Below are 22,865 nucleotides of genomic sequence, written 5' to 3' on the forward strand. Positions count from 1 at the left end.
ATGGGTATGGGGGGCTCCTTTGGAAATTCTGGAACTTTGAGAAATCATGCTTTTCCTTTGAGATATGTCTTTTGAGGGGTCCCATAGTGGTGGAGTGTAAAAAAAGCTGGCTATGGAAGACTGGCTCTGGTCAAGGGAATAAAAAGACCGTAAGGGGAGCCCACACTGGCACAGAATTAGATAAGAGAATCGTAACTCAACTCATCAAGAAGGAAGTTTTAATAAGCATGTCTCTGGGAAATGTATTTAAATCATTCTTGTTGTCATTTTTGGTAAAATAAAAATGCACCTTTCAATACCCTATTGGTGAAAATGTAACTTGGAACAAGCTTTCTAGAATATAAGACCCTTAGAGAGAAAGAGAGAGAGAGACTGACTTCCACTATCATTTGAATATAAAAAATTGCAGAAAACCATTGCAATTCTCTCAATAAGAACAAGCTACATAAATTATACAAATGTAGATTTTTTTAACCACTCCCCACACCAGAAATCTGATGAAAGATAAACCTAAAAGAACTAAATTTCATAAAGCAATGAGCCCTTCCCATGGAGGAAGAAGCACATGTTTACCTCCATCCTTGGTACAGTTGTAAGAGAAAGAAGAACCCCCCACTGACAGGTGTAAGGAGAAACCAGATGTACTCGTAGGAAGCTCTCAGTTTCATGGGGGCTGGTAGAATGGATTAGAATCCCAAGAGGCACATCCAATGAGCAAGTCTGTAGAACTAATACTTTATCCAGACCAAACTTAAAGAAAAAGAAGTCTGTGGGACAATATGAATTATTCTAAACTTCAGAGTCCTAAAAGTAGAAAGGAGAGAGAATGATGCAGAAGAAATATATGGATAAATAATAGCCAAGACTTTCCTCAAGTTAATTAAAGATATCAATGCAAAAAAGTCAAGAAGCTCATCAAACCCAAGGTAACCACAGTGAGATGTGTCATAAACTCCTAAAATTCAGAAGTGAAGAGAAAGTATTAGAAGCAGGGGGGAAAAGCATTACATACAGGGGAACAAAAGTGAGAATTCTCGCTGACTCCTTATGAGAAATAACGGTAGCCAGAATACAACAAGACATCACATTTAAAGTCAATAAAGAAAAAAGATAAACTGTAACCTAGATTTCTAAATGCAGTAAGAGTTGACCTTCAAATACAAAGGCAAACCCTAATATATTCTTGGTGAGCAAGTAAAATGGTGCAGGTGCTTTGGAAAATACTTCAATAGACTTGAATGAAAACATATTTTGGTTGACACAAATGTTTCTAAATGTTCATAGCAGCATTATTATAGCCAAAATGTAGAAATGTAAATGTCCATCACTGGTGAACAGATAATCATAATGTAGTTTATTCATACAATGAAACATTTGATATTCACCAATAGATAGGGATAAACTACTGACATGCTATGACACAGGTGAACTTCAAGAACGTTATGCTAAAAAAAAGCAAAGGACCATATATTGCATGATTTCATTTATATGAAATGTCCATGGAAGTAGAATAACGTTTGCCTGGACACAGGAGTGACAAAGAGAATTGTCTGGAAAAGAGCATGAGGGACATTTTCGGATGAAATTATTCTAAAACTGGATTATGATGTACATTTACCTGTAACAGCCTCTGTTCGTAAGTGTGAGTGGTACATCAATCAGATGTTTATAACTCGAGGGCTGCCTGTATCAGCAATCTCAACAAAAATGTAACAAACAAGTATCTCCCATGTATCTTATAAGGAGAGGCATTTTTTCTGTCTTATGTTTAATAATATTTTCCTTGTTATCTAAAATATTCCAATTGGCTAAAATCTCAAATTAAGACAACCTTCTATTAACAAAAATAGAATTATCAACTACATAAAAATGCTTAATGGTCTACCAAAGAATTCTGGGGGGAAAAAAAAAAGGATGGAGACCAGTCATTGTTCAGAGTGTCCCTGTTTCGCAGGGTAGAGAGCAGCTTAAAGATCACTGTCGCACCCAGCCTTCGCTTCACTAAGAGATGTCTGCTTAACAGAAACTTTTCTAGAGAACAAAAGCTGCATTTCTTTCTTGCCATATTAATGAGCATCCAGCCTGTGCGAGAATAAATAAGAGAGACCTTTTATTGTTCAAAGTCTGGAGAGACTGCTTGGTTACGTCTAGGACTGGGGCAGAATACTATATTGTGATTTGAACTGAAGCAGCTGTCCTTTTCAACCATGAAGACGAGATTTCCAGTGATGGTGCATCTAGTAAAACAATTGAAATAACGTTGGCGTCATTTTCTGTGTGAAGGAAATTCAACAACTCTTCTTTTTTTTTTTGCAGTTTTTGGCCAGGGCTGGGTTTGAACCTGCCACCTCCCGCATATGGGGCCAGCGCCCTACTCCTTTGAGCCACAGGTGGCGGCCCAACAACTCTTTTGTGTTGTATCTAAGGTGGCTGAACCCAGACACAGGAGGCAGTGAGAGAGTGCTTTTTAAGTCTTCAAGTATCTAATAAAGGTGGAAAGTACACCCTGGAGGGCAGGATGAGTGTATCAGATCACCAGCTCCATGATTTCATTGCATATGACCTTTGTCTTTAAACAGTCAGAAGAGCCCAGAATACTAGACCATAGCCAGCCTTCACGCTGTGGTACAGAAAACATGGACTGAGGCCAGAGGCTCTGGGATCCCTTTCTCTCCCCTTCTGAGGAGCCTCCCTGCCTCACTGCTGACTCTGAAGCCCCACTGCTGCTGGCCCTTCTCCCGCCCCTGAAGCGTCCTCCCATCACATCGGAGCTGCTGCCAGAGCCCAGATCATTCTGTCACTGGGAATCAGGGTTCGGGTTCAGGTTCAGGCTTTGGTTTTGTCCCCACTGCTCACTGAACCTGGTGATTTAGTAACAGTCATTCATTAATCTCTGGGCTCTAATTTCCTCCACTGTCAGCTGAGGGGATGGGGTCAGGCAGGGGCAGCACCTTGGCGTGCTCTGATGAGAAAGGCTCCGAGGCCGTTTGCAGACCCAGGGAAGAGCGGTCTGCAATGTCTGCCAGTGAAAGCAGGGGTGGGGACGAGGTACCTTCCGAGTCTGAAATGCATGATACTAAATGACACCTCAGGAAGACATTTCCCCCCAAATTATCCCCACTCCATTTTCTCCATTCCTGTACTCTCCGCTCTTACCCCCAAACCACTTGCCACCCACCACTAAGTGTATTAATACTGCATTGCCATTACAAATACAAACATGAGGAATCCTATTTCAATAGGACAACTGAGTCAGAAAGTGAGCTATTTCTTCCCAAATCATACAGAAAATCCAGAACAAATGTTAATATTTTCTATTTATTCACTAATAAACATCGTATGCATTATACTTACTTGCTTGATGGCTTCTTTGTGCATTTATTTACTACCAGTGAAGTAGGATGAGAGTTACTAGTAAGGGAGAAAAAGAGGAGAGGAAAACAGGATAGCTAAGGATTCCTGGTCTCAGAGGAATTTGAAGGCCAGTAGGAAAGGCAGATATCACAGCCAGCACAAGTGAACAATGTGTCCATCTCGGGGGACGGCAGCATGTCCACCCAGCAGTCTTCCTTGCTGGTTCTCTTTTCTCCCACTCACGTCCAACCCACCTGCATATCGTGGTGACTTGAACCACCAAAGTCCGTCTCGGATCCGACCGCTCTTTCCTCTTCCACCTCTGTCATCTTGGTTCAGACAGACGTTGTCTCTCACCTAGACCAAGGTCAGAGCCTCCTGACTAGTTTCCCAGCCTCCTCTCTCTGATTCCAATACAATCTATTTTTACATAGAAGCCAGGATACTAAGAACAAGGTCCACAGTTTTCACTGTGGTTGGTAACAACCCGCTTCCTCTGCTTTGGCCCCACTTGACTCCATTCTAGCACCTCGCTCTCTCGCACCACGTCCTGCCTTGTTCATCCCACTTGTATTTACAACCACTACCACATCATATATTTATTTGTTTACTGTTTTATTGACTTTTCTCCCTTACATCATTAACCTCCACAAGGGCAGGAACATGGATGGTTGCTTGCAGGTTGCACCCCCAGCACCTATAAAAGTGTATGGCATATAGTAGCTCCTTAATAAATATCTGATGAATAATAAAATGGGGAAGAGCTAGAAACTAGAGCAAAACCCTGACATTGAGTATCGCCAAGGAATAGCGTGTTGTGGGATATAATTCATTCCTAGATTCTCTTACAGGGCCATGGTGGATGTCAAGAGATTTTGCTTGGTTTGTGAGCAGGCCAGCCAGATGTGTCTAGAGAGTAGCTGGAGGAGAGGATACTTGGTGATGAAGACAGGCCCTTCTGAGTCTGGGGCAGGCAAACCCACTAGCTGTGTAGAGGGAGAGGAGTGAGTGATTCTGGAGACACAGCAAGTGAGGAGAATCATTTGATATAAATCACATTATTTCTGGGCATTTGACTCTATGTGTATACTCTAAGAATAGAAATGGTAAAAGTGATCTAATTCGTTACATGCTGAGGCGAGCTATGGACTGAATAAAGCCACTGAAAAGGATATGGAGGAGTCACTGTTGTTTCAGGAATTGAGTAGAAACAGCTCTTGTGTCTGCAACTAGAAATTAGTTTGAAATCAGCAGACACTTCCTATATCAATAACACGAGGAAGGGTCCTATTTCCCTCGGAGTAAAATGCAACCTAGAAGTTTTTATGTATCAGGCACTATTCTAAGCTAGTTAACACTGGAGCCTGAAGTCAAACCCCAAAAGTCTGGCCTAGAGTTCATCAACTTAACCACTATGTACTACACTGCCTTTTATGAGAATACTGATGAACTTGACCTTGGGAAAGTCATCCTCTCCCTACCTCAGTTTCCTGTGTGTAACAATAGTATTGCCTCCTAGGATTGCTAGAAGGCTTAAATGAGTTAACACGGTAAAGTGACCCCAAAAGGGCCCTGGCATACATGCTAGTTATCATTTTATCTGTAGGACCAATCGGCCTTGGAATTATAAGATATAAAGCAAAGGTTAAATTACTTTCTGAGAGTCACCTAGCTAGTAAATGAGGCCAGAATATTAACCTAGCTATAGTTAGCCCCAAAGTTCATGTTTGTACAACCTGGCCAGCTATTGTCATTCTGTATACAGAATCCTTCTAGCAAGTGACAATTTACAGCCAAACCTTTCTGTTCTTTTACAGGCATTTCTTTGTGATATCTGAGTTTTAATTCAGAACATAAACCTGTTAATGATCTAGTGTCCTAGTCAAAATGTTTCAAGCCTGAAATCTGTTTCATTGTGGTGGAGCACTGAAACCTGTAAGGGCAGCTAGTATGGACATTTCATTTTGATTCTAATCTAGATTCTGCAGCAGGAGTGTGGAGGAAGCCACGTCCTTGAAATTCTCTCGTACACCAATGCTCCACAATCCAAGAAGCTTTATCTTCTAGCTGCAGCTTTCACAAGATACACAGGTAAGAAACTTAATAGCTCCTCTAGTAAACAGCACACATCACCAAGCCAGCAAAATAGCCAGCTCACGGACAGGAAAATAGGTGGGACCCAGATAATAGATACTGCTGGCAATGATGGATGAAAGCAAAGAGGATGAAGCACCTGCTCCAGGCCTAGATGATCCAGGGAGCTGATGCTTTAGATTGTTTTTGTTTACTATTGTGATTAGGGTGGGGCAGTTAGAAAGCCAGGAAATTGAAAGGAGGGGACATTTTTCCATGGCTCCCACCCTCCACAGAAAGTTCCCTCTCTTTGTCCTCAGGACCAAGTGTTCTCTATCCCTTACCTCTCCCCGGGTTCAATGCTTGCTTCTAGACAGGATCAGATACTTCGAATATGCTGTATCTATATGAATCTTACGTTTAAAATAATGTTACCTATCTCAGAATATGGCTGGATTTCAGCAGCTCCCCCCAGCATAAGCCATGAGCACATTAAATTATGTCATTGAGGAACTCCCCACTGAGCTACGGAATCTTGGGGAGGCCTCTCCTGGGATGTCTGAAATCATGCTAATTAGTTGATCACTTTCTCTCTATATGGGAAACCTTTGATCTGGTGAACACCCAAAATACTGTTGTCTTAATCCAGTTGAACTATAATCAACTATAATCAACATGTCTAAATGACTTTACTCAGAGTTCTATAAGTTCACAGCTAATTAAGTAAAAAGGGGAGGCAACAGATGGAATAAAGAGAAGAGAATGATTATTGTATCCAATCTCTGAGGACAGCCTCTTTCCTTCCACCACATCCCAGTCTTCTTCCTTTCCCGGGACTGACTGAAGGTTTGGGACCCTAGAAGTGACCTAAATAGGCCCAGGAGGCTACATCAGTAGTGAGACCCCACTACCGTCTCCCCAGGGCCATCAGCAGCCTTGTTAGGCTCCTGTAAATGCCATTCCAAACCTGACCCTGTCCCCAGAAAGTCAGGTAGAGAGAATAGTCTCAAAACTCTGACTCAAACATTCGTTGTACTCCATCACTTTAGGGAAATCATCCAGGTAAAATTCCCCTGGGAGATCCAGACTCCCGGTCGGGAGCAGGAAGTTGTCCGGTAACACAGGGACACTGAGTACCTTGGGGGAATCAGGGAGAAAGAGGTTGTGTCACTGAAAAGGAAGAAAACATTCAGAAAAGGAGTCTGGGGAGTCCTCTGAAGACAAGAGTCACCCATTCCACATCTGAACCCAAAGATCTTGCGATATCAGTACACGGACTGCAGCCCAGGTGCCGGGGAACAGGTGGAATCTGATGCGTCATGCACAGGCCATCCTCAGTCAATAAATCCCAGAAGACCACACATCCATTATCCGGACGGAAGCTTCATTTCACATATGGAGAAATCTCCTTTTTCAATAAGATGAGGGCAAGTTTTTGTACCCTGACCCAAGTTCAGCTTGGAGCTTGTTATGGTTACAAATGTCCCTACAGAACCTCACCGTTAATATTGGAGAGAAGATGCCAGGATGAGATATAAGGGTTATTCATTACTCTCACTGCTTCCCTGATTAATACCTATTTCAACTCTTTTTGAAGAGGAAAAGTATGGAAACTTGCCCAGGACAGTGTTTAATTTCCCAGGCGGCAGAGAAGGAAACACTGATTTATTTACAGAGAACAGCAGCTGTTTACATGCATCTGGAGCATGATAAATGGGAATTTTATATCCATAATTATGCATGCAAGAAGTTTCTCACCATGTCATCAGACTTTAAAGCCTAAATTGCGGGTACAAATGACATTTTCAAAACCCATGGAATTTTCTTCTCACTAACGATACGGACTTTAATTCTGGGAGTCATAAACCCTAGTTTACTTTCTCAGGGATGGCAGGCGTCTTTTATTTGACATAGGATCTAAACCAGGATCTATCTTGTACAATTGTGAAGTGCAGTTTTCCACCAGTTCAGTTTGCTTTTAAATGCCAGTCACTTTAATCCTGTAATCTGTTAGTGAAGGTCTCACGTTTTTAGGATGTGTATGTATGATGTAGTCTAACTTAGTGTGTATGTGTGTACTGTATTGTAGTTTGACTATGAGTATGTATACATGTGTACAGAAGCCCTGAATTGTGAGTAGAGGGAAGCTTAACCAGCACTTTGGACAAAAGTTTTCAACTGTGACTATTTTATAGAATCATTTGAGGAGCTATAAAGAGTCCTGAAGCTCAAACTAGTAAAATCTAAATCAGTTCTGTGGTCTTCTAGTTAACATTATTGTTCCCATGTCAATTTCTTGGCTGTGATGTTGGGCTATAGTCACATGAGAAGTTACCACTGGGGAAAGCTGAGTAGACGGTGCAAGGGACCTCTTTGCATTGCCTCTGCAACTTTCTATAAAAGTCTATTATTATTTCAAAAGAAAAAGTTTTAAAAAATGCTGATGCACAGACCATACTCTGGATCAAGTGACCCAAAATCTCTGGGGTAGGACTACAGAATCAGTCTTTATTTAAACCTCCCAGGTGATAGCAAAGTGAGGCCAAGGTAGACAGTCCCTGACCTTGGCCAAGTAGCCACCCAATGTTTACTTGTGCTACAGCCTTCTCACGTTTGGCCTGCTATATTCACAGTAACAAAACACATCTCAATTACCGAACAAAATGTTTATTACGAGCTTTCTAATATTCTAGGAAACCTGTAGAGACTTCTCAGGGGAAAGATTGCATCTGTGGCAGGTGAAATGTTAGGTTAACTTTGGAAATAATTCCTAGATCATATTGGAATGGACATTATATAACCCTAAGAATTTCCCAGCAGTTGTTTGTAGCGGCAGAAATACAACACATTATGGCATAAAGACTTCAGTGACTCAACAGGTCAGACTTTTGACTTGCAGAATTGCCACAGTAATGTAATACTTATTTCCTTAATGCCCCACACGTATGTCTACTAATCATTATGAATGAAACTTTAAAGTAAATTTCTTATATTGTAAAGGGCCTGAAATCTGGTTATTTATCAAGTTTGGATCAAAGACCACTTTGAGAATATGAAGAAACTAGGGTGACTCTTCTCCCATAGTAAGATGCAGAAACAAGTGGCTCATGGATCCCTAGTAGGTTCTAGAAGCCTTTTAGTAGAGGCTTTGGTATCAGCAGAAGTCACTTTGGACTAGGAATGGGGAATGAGGCTCTACTGGTCAGTTGAGCCTGCCACCCGGGCTAGGACAGTCAGCCCTTGACAGCCTCTAAGTTGTTTGAAATGGTGTCTATGGCCCTTTTCCCTCCAAGAGGTCATGATTAAACTCAGGCCTAGGCCCCGTTATAGCTAAAAATACTTTGAAAATCGCTTATTCTCCACATTGCCTACATATCACTCAAAGCCTAGTGTCGCAAAGTGACCAGCCTTTAAGAAAGCTTTGGGAAATCTTCGACTTTCCCACTTGCATTGTTCACGGGATTACCTGAGAAGCTAGTCACTTTGAGAGTGCCAAAGAAGGCAGAGAGTGAAAAGGTGCTGGGCAGCAAACCACACACTGCCCAGGTGAAGCCTGGACTGGTCAGAGCCAGGCCCACCCGCAGAAGGTTTTCTGGTTAAATCGCTTAAAAACCAAAGTGAGGAAATAATGTGTATAGTTCTAGGCTTGGTCTGAACAGCTGAGAGGTCAGCTGGCCAGGCCCTTCCTCCCAACCCAGCTGGCTGGACACCCATCCTGCTGCCCCCAAAGGGCATCCTTAAGAAGGAGGAGGTTCCAGAGTAATTTCAGAACACACATTCATGGAGACATAGGCTGAGCCGTCCTGAGGGTAAGCCAAGGCCTTCCTTCTCAAGGACTGAGTCCACGAATTGGCGAGGGACTAAAGAAGTGGAATGTCTGGAAAAGAGGGAGCGATTTAAGCTCCTGTTCACAGACCTGCCCAGATGAGCAGGGCGAACTGAGGAATGCTATGCCTGAAGGCCAGACTGACTCAGAGTCTCTGTCTTCAGGATGGGTCTGGAGCCAATGAAATAGCTCTATCTCTTAGTGTCTGCTCTTTTTAAATGTCAAATTAATATGAGGGTACACATTTTTAGGTTACACTGTTTTCACTTCTAAGGCAAAGTCCAAGTTGGAGGAGAGCCCTCCACCCAGGGCACACTGAACACCCTCACATTGTGTGCATTAGGTGAGATCCTGGCAATCACCCTCCCTCCTCACAGCGATTTCCCTCCCCTGTCCCCTAGTCCCCTTTCCCCCTAGCTAGACTATATTTACATTTTGTCATTTGTGTGGGCGTGTAGTTGTTTGTATATTGCTTTCCTGTTAGTACTGAGTACCCTGGAGATGCCTGCTCTTTGGGGCAGCTATGTGCCCTCCCTCCGGCCCAAGGAAACTTTTCTTCTGTCACATAAGCTAGGTAGTATGCCAATATCTTAACAAAGTGGCACATCTTACACACAAGTGTGAAAACCCAAACATCACACTTGTGAATGACAAAAGAATCCAGTGAAGACTTTAAAAAAGTGATACTGGGTCTTCCCTGTGAGATTCAGATTCCCTTGGTCTGGAGTCAGCCTCCGCAGATGGTGGTATCTTTGTCTAAGCTTCCTCAGGTGATTCTAACGTGCATCCAGGGCTGAGAACTTCTTTTCCAGCCCACCAGAACTCCCCTGGGAGACTCCTCGCCAATACAGAGGCAGTCCCTGGGACAGGGCTGAGGGTGCATGAGCCTGAGTCCCTGCTGGCTGTGTCCCAGGTGGGCCAGGAAGCTCTGCATTGGGAGGCTGGGATTCCCAATTTCACTGATGAGAAAGGCAGACTCCTGGAGAGTGAGTAAACGGGGGAAACAGGATTCTAGCTCAGGGCCTGTCAATAGCGAGCACTCACAGAGGAACACACCGGGCTTCCTTACAGCCGTATGTTATCCCATCAGCCTAATGTGTGTGCAACATTATCTCACACTCATTTTACCAAAGAAGAAAACTGAAACTCAGAGGGATTCAGGGCTCTCTTTAAAGTCAATGGCTAGATAATCAGAGAGCCCATTCCTGTTTCCCCATATTTAGTTTCTGAGGCTAGCCTTCATCTATTCGGTTCTTGTAATTCTAATGTAGCAAACTTGACCCTTTCTGCTATGTAGGCTGGTCACCGCTAGGTCTTTGGGTATCTTAGTATTAAAGATCTGGGGTAGAGCAGGCTGCCATACCAACCTGCCTCTGCCAAGAAATAAGGGCCCAGCTGGCCACAGGCCAAAGGAAGCAAAAAACTTGTCCCTCTGTTCCAGGCATGCCAGAATGTTTGGCCACCCTGGCTGAAGATAAATCTCAGGGCAACTAAGTGGAGTTCAGAGGGCTAGATCTGGAGTTTCCCACTAGCCTGGCGGTTCAGCAGGCCTCAAAGAAGTGTCCACTTCTGGTTATGTCATTAAAATTTACGTGGAAATTTAGAGAGTCACTAAGGTAATTAATGAAATAGAAACTAAGTCTCCGTTGTAGGATTAGTTACTAATCAGTAATATTTATTAGTTAATGATTTTAATATATAATAGATTTCTCATTTTATGTTTAATGAAGAGGCTACCACCGGCCAGTTGTTTTCCTTAAGGTCGGAGACGATGGCAGTAGGAAATGTGCTTGATGGTAATAAAACATCAGATATTTATATCGCTCATGGCACGCCAGGCCCTGAGTGCTTTAAAACCTGTGATCACTCACCCAGTCCTCTCAAGAACTCAAGCCAGAGAGGTCGACATGTTCAAGGTCACAGAGCTAATAAGCGTTGAAGCAGGGGTGCTTGTAAATGATCATAAGAACTCAACTAGGGTACCAAACCCTGGTAGGAGTCTCCGATGGAAACCGCACATTGCTTGGGATAGGAAGACGACATAGGAAGAGGCCAGGACAAGGCGGCCTCTCTGGAAAGCAGTCTGCTTTCACCTTGTCCAGAGCAGGAGAGATTCGGGTGATGTCTTTTCCAGCTTCCAGGCAAGATATTATCTTTCCTTTCCTTTACCAGAGGACGCACTGGCTTAATGCAAACTGGAAAAATCTATCCGGTCACCTCAGAACTAATTTTTGTATAAAATCTTTAGTTTATTTTTACAACATGCAAATTAGAGGTACAGATGGAAAATTCAATAACGTTATAATCCCGGTGATGCCCTAGGTCTAGGATGACATTTATCTAGGCGAAAGCACTTTTGTGGTCCTAGGAATGACGGTTGTGGCATTTTAAAGCTGCCTTAGACCCTGTTGCAGAAATCCTTTCTCCTACTTTTATAAATTCTATGGGGTAAAGAAAAAAATGTATTAAATCAATGAAGAAAGTCCTCTAGTAATGATCACAGTGTGAATTTGGGACCTTCCACCAAGTGTCAGGAGCACACTTTATAAGGACTTCCCTGCCGCAGCTTGTTGGGGGAGTGGGGGAAGGCCCTAGGCCCTGAGGTGTCTCCAAAGACTGTGAAAGGGCCTGGGATTCTCTAGCCTTGCTTGAGCGTCCCCGTTAACATGTGAGTGCCCTGAAGGAGGGGCAGGGCCATTAGCAGGCAGGACCTTGAGCATGGACTTGAGGGGAGGAGTGTTTCCTATGTTCTCACTTATCAAGTAGGCATTAAATGTGACAAGGGATCCTCTTCAGGGGTCTTCAAACTTTTTAAACACGTGGCCAGTTCACTGTCCCTCAGACTGTTGGAGGGCAGGACAGTTGGCTGCTGACAGGCAGTGGTGGCAGAAACACCCGGCGGGCCAGATATATGTCCTAGGCGGGCTGCACATGGCCCACGGGCCGTATTTTGAGGACACCAGCTCTACCTCCTAATGTATCTGGCAACTTTTTACAACCTATAGATGCTCAGGCCCCAGGAGATTTACTTTCAATTTGTCTGAAATACGGTCTAAATAAAGCTACTGCGGTACTGTTTGAGCTCACCAGTGATTTGAATATGCTGCCAGGAATGGTGGTGGTTGGTGAGTCTCAGCTCTCTCTGGCTGTACTTTAGAATCATGGGGGGAATAAGAAAAATCCCAATGCCGAGGCCACACCCCAGGCCATACAATTCTATTCTCCAGGGCTGAGACCTAAGTCACAGTATCTTTTAAAACTGACGGGTGATTCCAGTATGCAACCAGGGTAGAAAACCAGCAAAGCGGATGACGTCTTGGGGAGTATTAAAGCTGGAAAAGTTGCTGTGTACCCAGTCCCACAGTCTCGTCCACTCTGCAGTTAGTTCTAGTATAGTTGGTGCCCACACTTGAGGACATCACAGCCATTTGGAGGGCTTATTAAAACACAAAATTCTGGGCTCTCACCCTGCAGGTTGTGATTCTTTAAGTCCAGTGTGGAGCCATGGGAATTTCTTTTCTAACAAGCACCCAGCTGATGCTACTAGTGATCCAGAAAGCACATTTTGGAGCCCATTGCTCTAAAGCATAATGGGCACGTGACATTGACATAAGAAAGTCCAGAATCTGGAATAAGTCTTTTTTGTTGGAGAGAAATAATCAGGTGGAGAAAAGTGACAGCACAAGGCTGCCAGGATCAGCCCCACCGGCAGCTTCTGGACGTTCAAGTGGGATACAGAGGCAGTGATTGGGCTCGGAAATGCAAAGAATGTGATGGCCTAAGAAGCCAGAAGATAGCAAAGATATTCTTCATCTGTGTCACCATTTGGCCTAGAGCCTGGAGCTATTTGCCAGTTAAATCACAGGAAGGCAGAATATTGGAACATGGACTGATTTCATCAATGAGTTCATTCCAGTTCTATCAGAACTCTCCAGTGTTTTTTGATCAAAATCCTTAAACTGATTATATTTCATGAACTGGGCTATTTATGTTATTTTTTCCAGACATATATAGTTAGAAACATTGAAACCATGTCTGAAGATGTAAAAGGTACATAAACGATATACTTTTTAGCTCTGAATGATTTGGGATGCTCCAAAGACAAAGCCATGAAGAGTGAGGAGGAGGCACAGGGTAGGTGATGGGTGACGAGATTAACATGTATTAGGTACCAGCCGCGGGGTGGGGGACATAGGCTATTTAATTCTCACCAAAAAGAAATAGTTTGATAACAAGTTACAACATATAGATGCTAGAGAGAAATCTTAGCTATCATAGATCATCTAAATTCCCAGAGCTAGAGGAAGAACACCCATCTAAATCTGGGGGTATCCAACTCAAAGTTCAGGCATTTTCCACTATCTCTCTTGTCCTTCACGCTACACAAGTTTGAACCCTTTGTTTCAGCTCCTAATATGCTCTGGAAAATTGTTAGTCTTACTAAATCTAATGTTTCTCAAACTTTAATGTGATTGGATTCCCCCAGGGGATTGTGTTAAAATGTAAAGCCTACCAGTCTGCATTTCCAACCAGCTCTGGGGTAATGCAGGTGCTATGGGTCCATCTTTTATAAAAAAACATCTTAGGAGACTTGAGTTTAAAGAGAGCATGATGCATTTTTTTAATTTTAATTTTTTTCTAAGATTCTTCAGGCTGATTGATATAAATAAGAGAGAGAGAGACAACAGACATTCTGAAGAACTGCTCTGAAGAAGACAATCTTGTTCAAAGGATAAATGGGAACAGAGATTGGGTTTACAAGGTACAAAACAACTGGTTACATTTTGCTTTCAACCGGTCAATGTACCATCTGTTTGGCATCAAACAGACAAATGAACCAAAATCTGTGTTGGATGTGATGAACTTTCACCTTGCTTCAGCGGGGAACAATCCAGAAAGATGGCTTATCTGTTGATGATGGAGGAACTATATCAGCTTTAAGAGAACTGACTCTTAAATATAGCTCTACCTTATGTTCCAGAATGCTCATGTATTTTATATAGTGGTGTTTTATAAAGTGGTGTTTATATAGTGGTGTTTAGGCCTTTCTCTTAGCCCCATGGATATATAAAACTTGACTTGGATTTTTCAGAAGAACAATTCAACTATGCACAGAAGTGTTTTATGTCAAAACATCTGGATGCTCCTTAAATCACACAATGGTTTTAGGCTAGATCTTCTTGCAAACCAATGTCATATTTTCCAAACACCTCTGCGCTTCTAGAATCTCCATATGGATTGTAGCCCTGAAAATCAATTTGGCTGCACAGCAGGCCCAGAGTATAAGAAGTGAAATGGAGAACTCTAGCCTGGGGGAAGGGCGAGAGAAAGGAGAGGTGCATGTAATGAGACTGGAAAGAAAAGTGGAATACGCTGAAATCTCTGTGGACAAGGAGCCAAGGGAGTAGCTAGAGATGGACAGAGTCTGGAAGACTATAAGGGAAGAGGGAATGATTTGATAAGAGCTTGATTTTTAATTAATGGAGACCTATACTGGTTTCCACCTGGCTCCCCTGACTTACAGCACACACTGGGTTCCCATAATGCTACAACTCCAGGTACATTGTAAAAGATTCAATGATTTTTATTGTTTTTGTTTGTTTGGTTTTTTGTTTTTATTAGTAACACTGATCTTTATTTCATGGGGGTTTTTTTGCTTTCTTTGTTTTCTTTTTAAAAATACCTTGATCAGTGAGTTTTTGTAGCTTCTTAATTTTTTTTTAAATTTCAGATTAATAGGAGGGTATTAGGTTATATTATTTTCATTTCTAAGGTAAAGTTGAAGTTGTGGTTGAGCCCTTCACCTAGGGGGTGTGCCGAACAGCCTCACATTGTGCACGTCAGGTGAGGCCCCGCCAGTTGCCCTCCCTCCTCCCTCCTTCTCTCTCCTTCCCTTCCCTCTTGCTAAACTGTACATGTGTTTTTTCTTTTGTGTGGGCATGCAGTTGTCTGTGTATTGGTTTCATATCAGTACTGAGTACACTGGATACATTTTTCCCATTCTTGAGATACTTTACTAAGAAGAATGTGTTTCAACTCCATCCAGGTAAACACAAAAGATGTAAAGTCTCCATCTTTTTATGGCTGAATAGTACTTAGTATCCCATGGTATACATATACCACAGTTTGTTAATCCATTCATGGGTTGATGGGTACTTGGGTCACTTTCACATCTTGGCAATTGTGAATTGAGCTGCAATAAACATTCTGACGCAAATGTCCTTGTGGTAAAATGATTCTTGTTTTCCTGGGTAGATGCTAGTAATGGGATTATGGGATCAAATGGAAGGTTGATTTTTAGTTCCCACAGAGGTTGTATTAGTTTGTAGTCCCACCAGCAATACAAGTGCTCACTTCCCTCCATATGCACACCAGCAACTGCAAATTTGTTTGTTTTGTTTTGTCTTTAGGACCAAAACTAGTTTGACTATTGCTATGATCTGAAATAACATATTGGACCAACTATCAACTAGCTATGCTGATGCTGCCTTGGGCTCTTGACTTAACCAAAGGAACCTGAAAATATATCCAGATTGTATTTTAAATAAAATGACATGGCTGTTTAATGAAAGAGAGAATTACATGTTTAAAAGTTTGGTAAATAAGTACTTTTTATAGCACGATGTATTCAGGAACTCGGTGTTGATCTTTCATGGGGGGAAGTAACACCTAGATTTGTTGATATCTGGATTAGTTTGAATTTTCTTGGCAGAAGTGAAGCCAGGAGGTTGTTTGCTATTATAGAGTTCCTGCTGCTAAAGGTTTTATTTCAGAGATTAGAAAGATTTGTGATATTGTTGGTGCCTGAAGAGGGGTTTACGTTAATCCCATGGTCATTTTTCTTCAGCTGGATTAGATATTTTCAAACACCGATCATCACAGTTTGGAGGATTTTAGCAGAGATAAAGTTTTAAGAGACAGAGAAAAACATCAATAAGTAAGGGATTTGAGACTTAAATCTCTATTCAAGCCTTGGAATTGGAAATAAGTTGCATCTCACAAACCAACTCTGATAAATTCATACAGACAAATGTGATCAGAAGCAGTCTGAAGTTGAGCATCGAACAGCCTCATGACCAGAGAGTGACATTTGCCATGAGCCCAGCTTAGGGTAGTGACAATATACAGGGTGGCCATAAAGTTCGTGTGCAATTTTAAGCACACTATTTTAAATTGCACACAAACATTATGGCCACCCTGTACATGCCACGAATGTTCACCTACCTCTGGAACCTCAGTGACTGACAGATTTATATTTAGAGTAAAATATGGCTCCAGAGGAGAAAATCCAAGTAATACAGATTTACTTTAGACAAAATAAATGGATAACCAGAATTTTCTGCAAGTTGTAAATGCCCCAGGATTTCCCCTTCATTATAAGGCAAACCATGCATTCACTTTAAGAAAATGCCAATCCATGGGATGAGAAACCCCCAATATTCTCAAAGACGTGGCAACCTTACATTATCAGGAACTCTATACAGAAGGTGGACCATTTCCTTTGCCTTCATTTACATGAGTGATTTGAGTACACCATGGTTCCATATTTCCATTTTGTATTTGTTCCCTTCTCTAACTGTAACTTAGCTTCCAGAGGGCAAGTCCCAATAATCTTACAAAAGACAATGATGATACATGGGCCTAGCTGATAATTTCTTAATGATCATTGAGGGGAGATAAGTTACTTTGCTGCAATTTTGTCTTTTAAAGGGAGACAAATGGGCAGTGCCTGTGGCTCAGTGGGTACGGCGCCAGCCCCATATACTGAGGGAGGTGGGTTCAAACCCGGCCCCCGGCCAAACTGCAACAAACAAATAGCTGGGTGTTGTGGTGGGCACCTGTAGTCCCAGCTACTCGGGAGGCTGAGGCAAGAGAATCGCCTAAGCCCAAGAGCTGGAGGTTGCTGTGAGCTGTGATGTCACAGCACTCTCCCAATGGCGATAAAGTGAGGCTCTGTCTCAAAAATAAAATAAAATAAAATAAAGGGAGACAAAAATATCTTTTTTTTTTTTTTTTTTGACAGAGCCTCAAGCTATCCCCTTGGGTAGAGTGCCATGGCATCACGCTCACAGCAACCTCCAACTCCTGGGCTCAAGCGAGTCTCCTTCCTCAGCCTCCCAAGTAGCTGGGACCACAGGCGCTTGCCACAATGCCTGGCTATTTTTTGGTTGCTGCTGTCATTGTTATTTGGCGGGTCCAGGCTGGATTCGAACCCGCCACTTTAGGTGTATGTGGCTGGTGCCTTAGCCACTTGAGCCACAGGCACCGAGCCGACAAAAATGTCCTGATGCCAAATTGTATCCATGGCATCCTCCTCTCATGTACACCCATGGAAAACCCAGTGAAACCCACTTCAACCTCTTCTTCCTATCAGGGAATAAGGCACCAATGGCATGCATATTCTGAACTATCATTTATTATACCTGGTACTTCTATTGGGTGCCAGAAATTAAAACCAACTTTTAAAATGGACACTTATTGAGGCGTTGCCCTCCTATTCACTGGCATGTGATAAGCATTATGCCTTTTTGAAATAAGAGACTAATTAATTCTCTGAGAAAAAGAAATCCAGTAGCATGAAGTGGGAATGAGTTGGGAACTCAAATTGCTATGAAAACCATCATTTTTCTAGTGCAAAGGTGGAGAATTTCATCATTTTTTTTCGAGTGGTGAAGAACACTGCCAGTGTGTGCTGTTTTATTTGACTTTCTCCTGTGTGGGTTATAGATCACACATCTAGGGTCCATCACATGTGGACGGTATCAATTGGCTGAGCAGAAGGCTGCAGTGTAATGTCTGGTACTTGAGCAAACTGTTCTCTGAAGGGCCTGGGGAGAGAAACATCATCTCTAACCCTCCAGTTTTCAATTAAATTAATTTCAGCTTAGAAACACATTGTTCTTACAGGAAAAAAGTTAAATCATGTGCACAACAATAAACTAAGATACCAAAAAGACACTGAAAAGCAAAAAGAAAATTCTAAAGACATATGAAGAGAAATTTATCTTAAAGGATGAGAATGACTTACAATTTATTATTTATCTCTCTCAGTTATGAAGACACCTGAGAACTCACCCCGGAAACCACATAAATGAGTGGCTTAGTGCAGCAGGAAAATGATTATATTTAATTTTTGCATTTGTATATAATCTTTGGGGATTTTCTTTATCATTTAGGTTAAGGGATATAACTATAAAGCATGGCTGAAAGATAATCATTTTTAAAAAGCAAAATCATTATTCTCATGAAACGTAGAATGACAAGTTGTATTTACCTCATCAATTAATAAGGAAACCACTAAGTTATTCAAATCAAGTTAAAGGAGAATCCAAAAAGCAGACATAAATGTAGGCCGTTGGGAATGTTAAAATGAATTTGGTTAAGATATGTAAAACTGGCTTCTTCTGTGGTAGGGTAGGAATATGAACTGAATCTGCACCAGAAAAATTCACTGGATCTTAAACAGCTCAGAGACAGGGAAAGACCTAGAGGCCCCATAGAATCAGACAACCTAGACAGGTGTGTCAGAAAACTCCTCGGGTTCGTTAAATACACCCAATCATCTTTTGGGTTCATTTCAGAGTCTTTCACTTTTTTTTTTGCTACAGTATATAGGCCTATTTCATAAACCTTTTCCCTTCATGTTGGTTAACCTTCACAGATACTAAAGAAAGGGACGAGGGACCAAGGGGTGACATGGAGATCACAGGTCCACAATGTAAATTTCCTGCTTGACTTACTTGTGATGTTAGAACCACAATTGGCCTGGACCTTTCAACATCACTTCCAAAACTGCATAGATAAGGAAAGAAGAAAGGCTGAGAAATGCAAACTGATATTTTCAAATAGTCAGGGTTAGCAGTCAGCTGCACAGTCTGATACACCTCCAGGTTGTCCAACACTTACAAGCCTATGGGTAACAGAGTAGCCCAAACTCCAGACTCTTGTTTCCAAGTGCTCAGGGGAACTCGAGCTGCCAGCTCAGCCTCACCCAGTGTGCCCTGAGACCCTAGGGGCTGTCTCACAAAACTGCCCATCAGTCTCCATGACATCAAACCCATCATGCCCATCTGTAGCTGCTGGTGGTGTCCACTCAGAGAGCTCTGGTGCCCCTTCTGAGGGTGCTAACAGCATGTGCTTCCTGAGCTGCTGACCCTCAAGGGGAGAGAGGCCCCATGTCCCCTGGAGTGCATGGCAGGCCAAGGTTCTGGGAAGAACTGACCTCATCTCACACACTCTCCTTCTTGCTCACTTAGCCCAGGCCACACTGGCCTGTCTCCTGTTTGTTCTTTGAACCTGTCTAGCACTCTCCAGCCCATTCCCTCTGCCTGAATCACCGCGTCTCCAACACCAACATGAACCACTCCCTCATTGCATTCAGGTCTTTCCCCAAATGTCACCTTCCCCACGAAGCCTTCCCTGACCATGGTTCCTGTCGTGGCAGTCCTGTTCCCACCATGACACTTCTTATCCCTCTGCCCAGATTATTTTTCTCCTTGACACTTGTCTCAATCTTACATACTACAATTATCTTATTTCTTAACTGACTTCCTCCATGACCACCTACATGAAGGCAGGAGTTTGTTCTCCCATAAAATCAGCTTCTTCAGCGTCTGTAGCTACTCCCTCCAAAGAGTTGCGAGCTGAGCTGTGGGCACTGGACTGGGGTGCACTAGGCAAAGAAGACAGGCCACTCTCTGTCACCTCCTAGGAGGCACCGTCTGTCAACCAAATGAGACCAGTCTTTATGGGTCGTCTAAATACAGAGAAACATCTTAAGCATGTTTTCCATTTATACTTTAAGGCACATGACAAAACACCAGTGAACCTCAAATAGGAAACTGTCAATTTTGCCTAATGATATCTTTCTACTTCCTGATCTAAGAATTTAAGATCTCACTTTAAAGGCCAAAATCCTCTACCTTAAGCTCCACATATTTGATTGTTCTTCATTTCCCTCCCTCAGTCCTAAGTCATCAGATATACTGCACATAGCTAGCTGTTTGACGAGCACTAACTGGGTGTATACAGTTCAAGGAATCCCAGAGTACAGGCTGTGCAGAAGCACATTTTTGATGATTCTACCACCATTGGTGACTTTCTCTGTGTTAGCCATTATGCTAGTTAGGTGCTCTGTTTGCATTATTTGACTTAACTTGCAGAAAAAACCATCCCAGGTAGGTCGTATTCCTGTCCCCAGTTTAGGCATCAGTAAATGAGGTGTGGGGAGGCTTAAGTAAATTGCTCAAGATTATACAGCTAGCATGTGTCAGGCCAGGATTTGAAACTGGGTCCTTTGATTCAAGAATGTGGGATTGTAACTATTCCTAGGGCCAAAGCAATCACCCAGAATCAATACAGTGTTTGCCTCTGGCTCCTGCCCCAGGAAGCCTCCTTTCCTTTCTTATTTTCTTCCTCTTTGATGCCCAGCTTGAAATAAATCCCACTCTCATATATTCTGAACTTTGAGAAATGTAAAAATTTTTCAAGTGGCTCCTCCAAGCAAAACTCCTAAACTCAGGATACTTGAAGGAACCAGACATCTTCCTGACACCCTGAAAAGAGGCCATTTCTCTCAGGTCGCTCCAGGGGAAAAATCCCAAAGATCACTGGCCATCCTCTAACTCTTGCTCTTCTATTCAATTCCTCATTTCCAGTGACAAAGATTCTCTCCTTACCCAAACTCTACTCAGCCTTTCTGGAACTTTTCAAATAGACCTTGGCTTTTGGACTTCTGTGTTCATCTCCACGTTGTTCAATTTTGGCAAAAATACTGCTTAGTTGGTTTGGTCTAGAATCCTCCACCTTCCATCTGATCACCCATGATATCTAATCAGGTTATTTTTCTTACCCTATCCTCCTGAGGTATGTCTGATCATCTTTGTTAAGTGCCTAAACCCTCTCCCACCTCCCCTCTCAGAACAAAAGGCCTACCTGGCCCTATCTCAAGAGTTCCGCTGGAAAGACCCTAGCCAGCCAAAGCCTTCCAGCAACCTGGGCAACCTTCCTCCCGTATAAAACCAAGCCCCCAGCCACTCTCAGTGCAGCTACCATCTTTGCCCAGGCAGGTCTCAGTCCCCTTTCATTAAACTTGACCTGAACTTCTCTTGGTCTTATCTCTGGATATATCACTGAACTGTTTTCAATCCTGGATGGCCTTTAGCAAGAATCCTCTTAGTTTAGTCAGTTTAGCCAAAATTGCTCCCTATCTCTGATGTCCCATCCATGGAGAGCTACCCCTCTCCTCAGCTATGAATTCCCCCTGACTAGCCACATGATGTATTCAGAGTTGAGCCCAAGCACTCTCCCCAGCTGCAAGACCCCACTGCAATAGCTCTTATACCTATCGTGATAGTCACCACTAAAGTCTTTCTTACTATCTTTGACAAGTGTCTTGAATAATTTCTCCATAACATCAGCTAATCTCCCCACTCCTAGAAGGATTTCTCTTTTTTCTTTTTTGTTATCTTGGATCTATGTATCCTGGCTAAGGGTCCAGTCATTATAGAATTACATACAAATTCAATTAGGACACTGCAAGGGGGTGTCCCAGTTGGAGAGAAGCCATTATTTCAACATGTAAATTATTATTGTTATGGTTTAAAGATGGTTTAAGAAATTAAAAGGTCTTGACTCAGTGTACTATCAAGAGTACATTCCATTTGGTTATTTTTCTTCCCAAGCCATTGATAATTCTAGGCTTGTCACATTCCACCATCAGGTGGAATTACTGTTTGTTTTTTGTTTTTGTTTTTCAAAGGAGAAGGTTCAAAAGAACACCTGCTCTTCCCAACAAATATCCTAAATATCCAGTGACAGTCTGAAGATTATAAGAGATGCTGGCCTATTTAGAAAGCTCTTAAAAGCCCCAGTATTAAAATTATGCCACAGTGGAACTTCAAAGGCTTGGCTTGTTAAGATGAATTTGAAATGTCAGTTCAAGATCAAGTTAGATCATTTAATTATGCTGACCTACTATTTTCAGTCAAAACAGAGAGTCATTCTTTTCTTTTTTATATTGCTGATCTCTTATCAATGGTTAACAGATAATCTACTCTATATACCATCTTTTAAACTAAGTATGAGGATTTTGATTGATTTTTTCTTGTTCTTGAAATAAAAGATTATAAGGTCACAAAAATAAATTACATGTACAATGATGTTTTATTCCCCTACTTTTCTTTTGATCCTATGCTTAATTTCTCATTTTCATTTATATAGGTGGCAAAAAATATTTTTCCTTCTTCAATAATAAATTAACTTTAGCTTACTATCACTTTTTTAATGTTATAAACTTTTTAATTCTGTAAAACTTTCAACCCTTGTAATAACACTTAGCTTAAAATAAACACATTGTACAGCTATACAAGAATGTGTCCTTTATATGCTTATTCTATTTAAATCTATTTGATTTTAAAATGTTTTATTTTCTATTTTACTTTTTAAACCTTTTTGTTAAAAACCAAGACACACACACACACATTAGGCTAGGCCTACACAGGGTAAAGATCATCAGTGTCTGGGCAAACATTTTATGAGGAGGACACCCCGGGCAATTGAAGCAACATCAAAAATACACTATTGGGACCTGATCAAACTAAAGAGCTTCTGC

General features: G+C 42.0%; 1 protein-coding gene and 1 pseudogene across 2 annotated transcripts in view; both read right to left on the reverse strand.

Annotated features, from left to right (window-relative positions):
- The window catches only part of RCAN2 (regulator of calcineurin 2), a 267,905-nt gene that overhangs the window by 116,636 nt on the left and 128,404 nt on the right, over positions 1–22,865 (reverse strand). The gene's annotated exons all lie outside the window — the stretch shown is intronic.
- LOC111725093 lies at positions 9,818–9,913 on the reverse strand (annotated as a pseudogene).

This window comes from Otolemur garnettii, unplaced genomic scaffold (genome assembly GCF_000181295.1).
Source record: "Otolemur garnettii isolate 467f Iridium unplaced genomic scaffold, OtoGar3 scaffold00031, whole genome shotgun sequence".
NCBI classification, from domain to species: domain Eukaryota; kingdom Metazoa; phylum Chordata; class Mammalia; order Primates; family Galagidae; genus Otolemur; species Otolemur garnettii.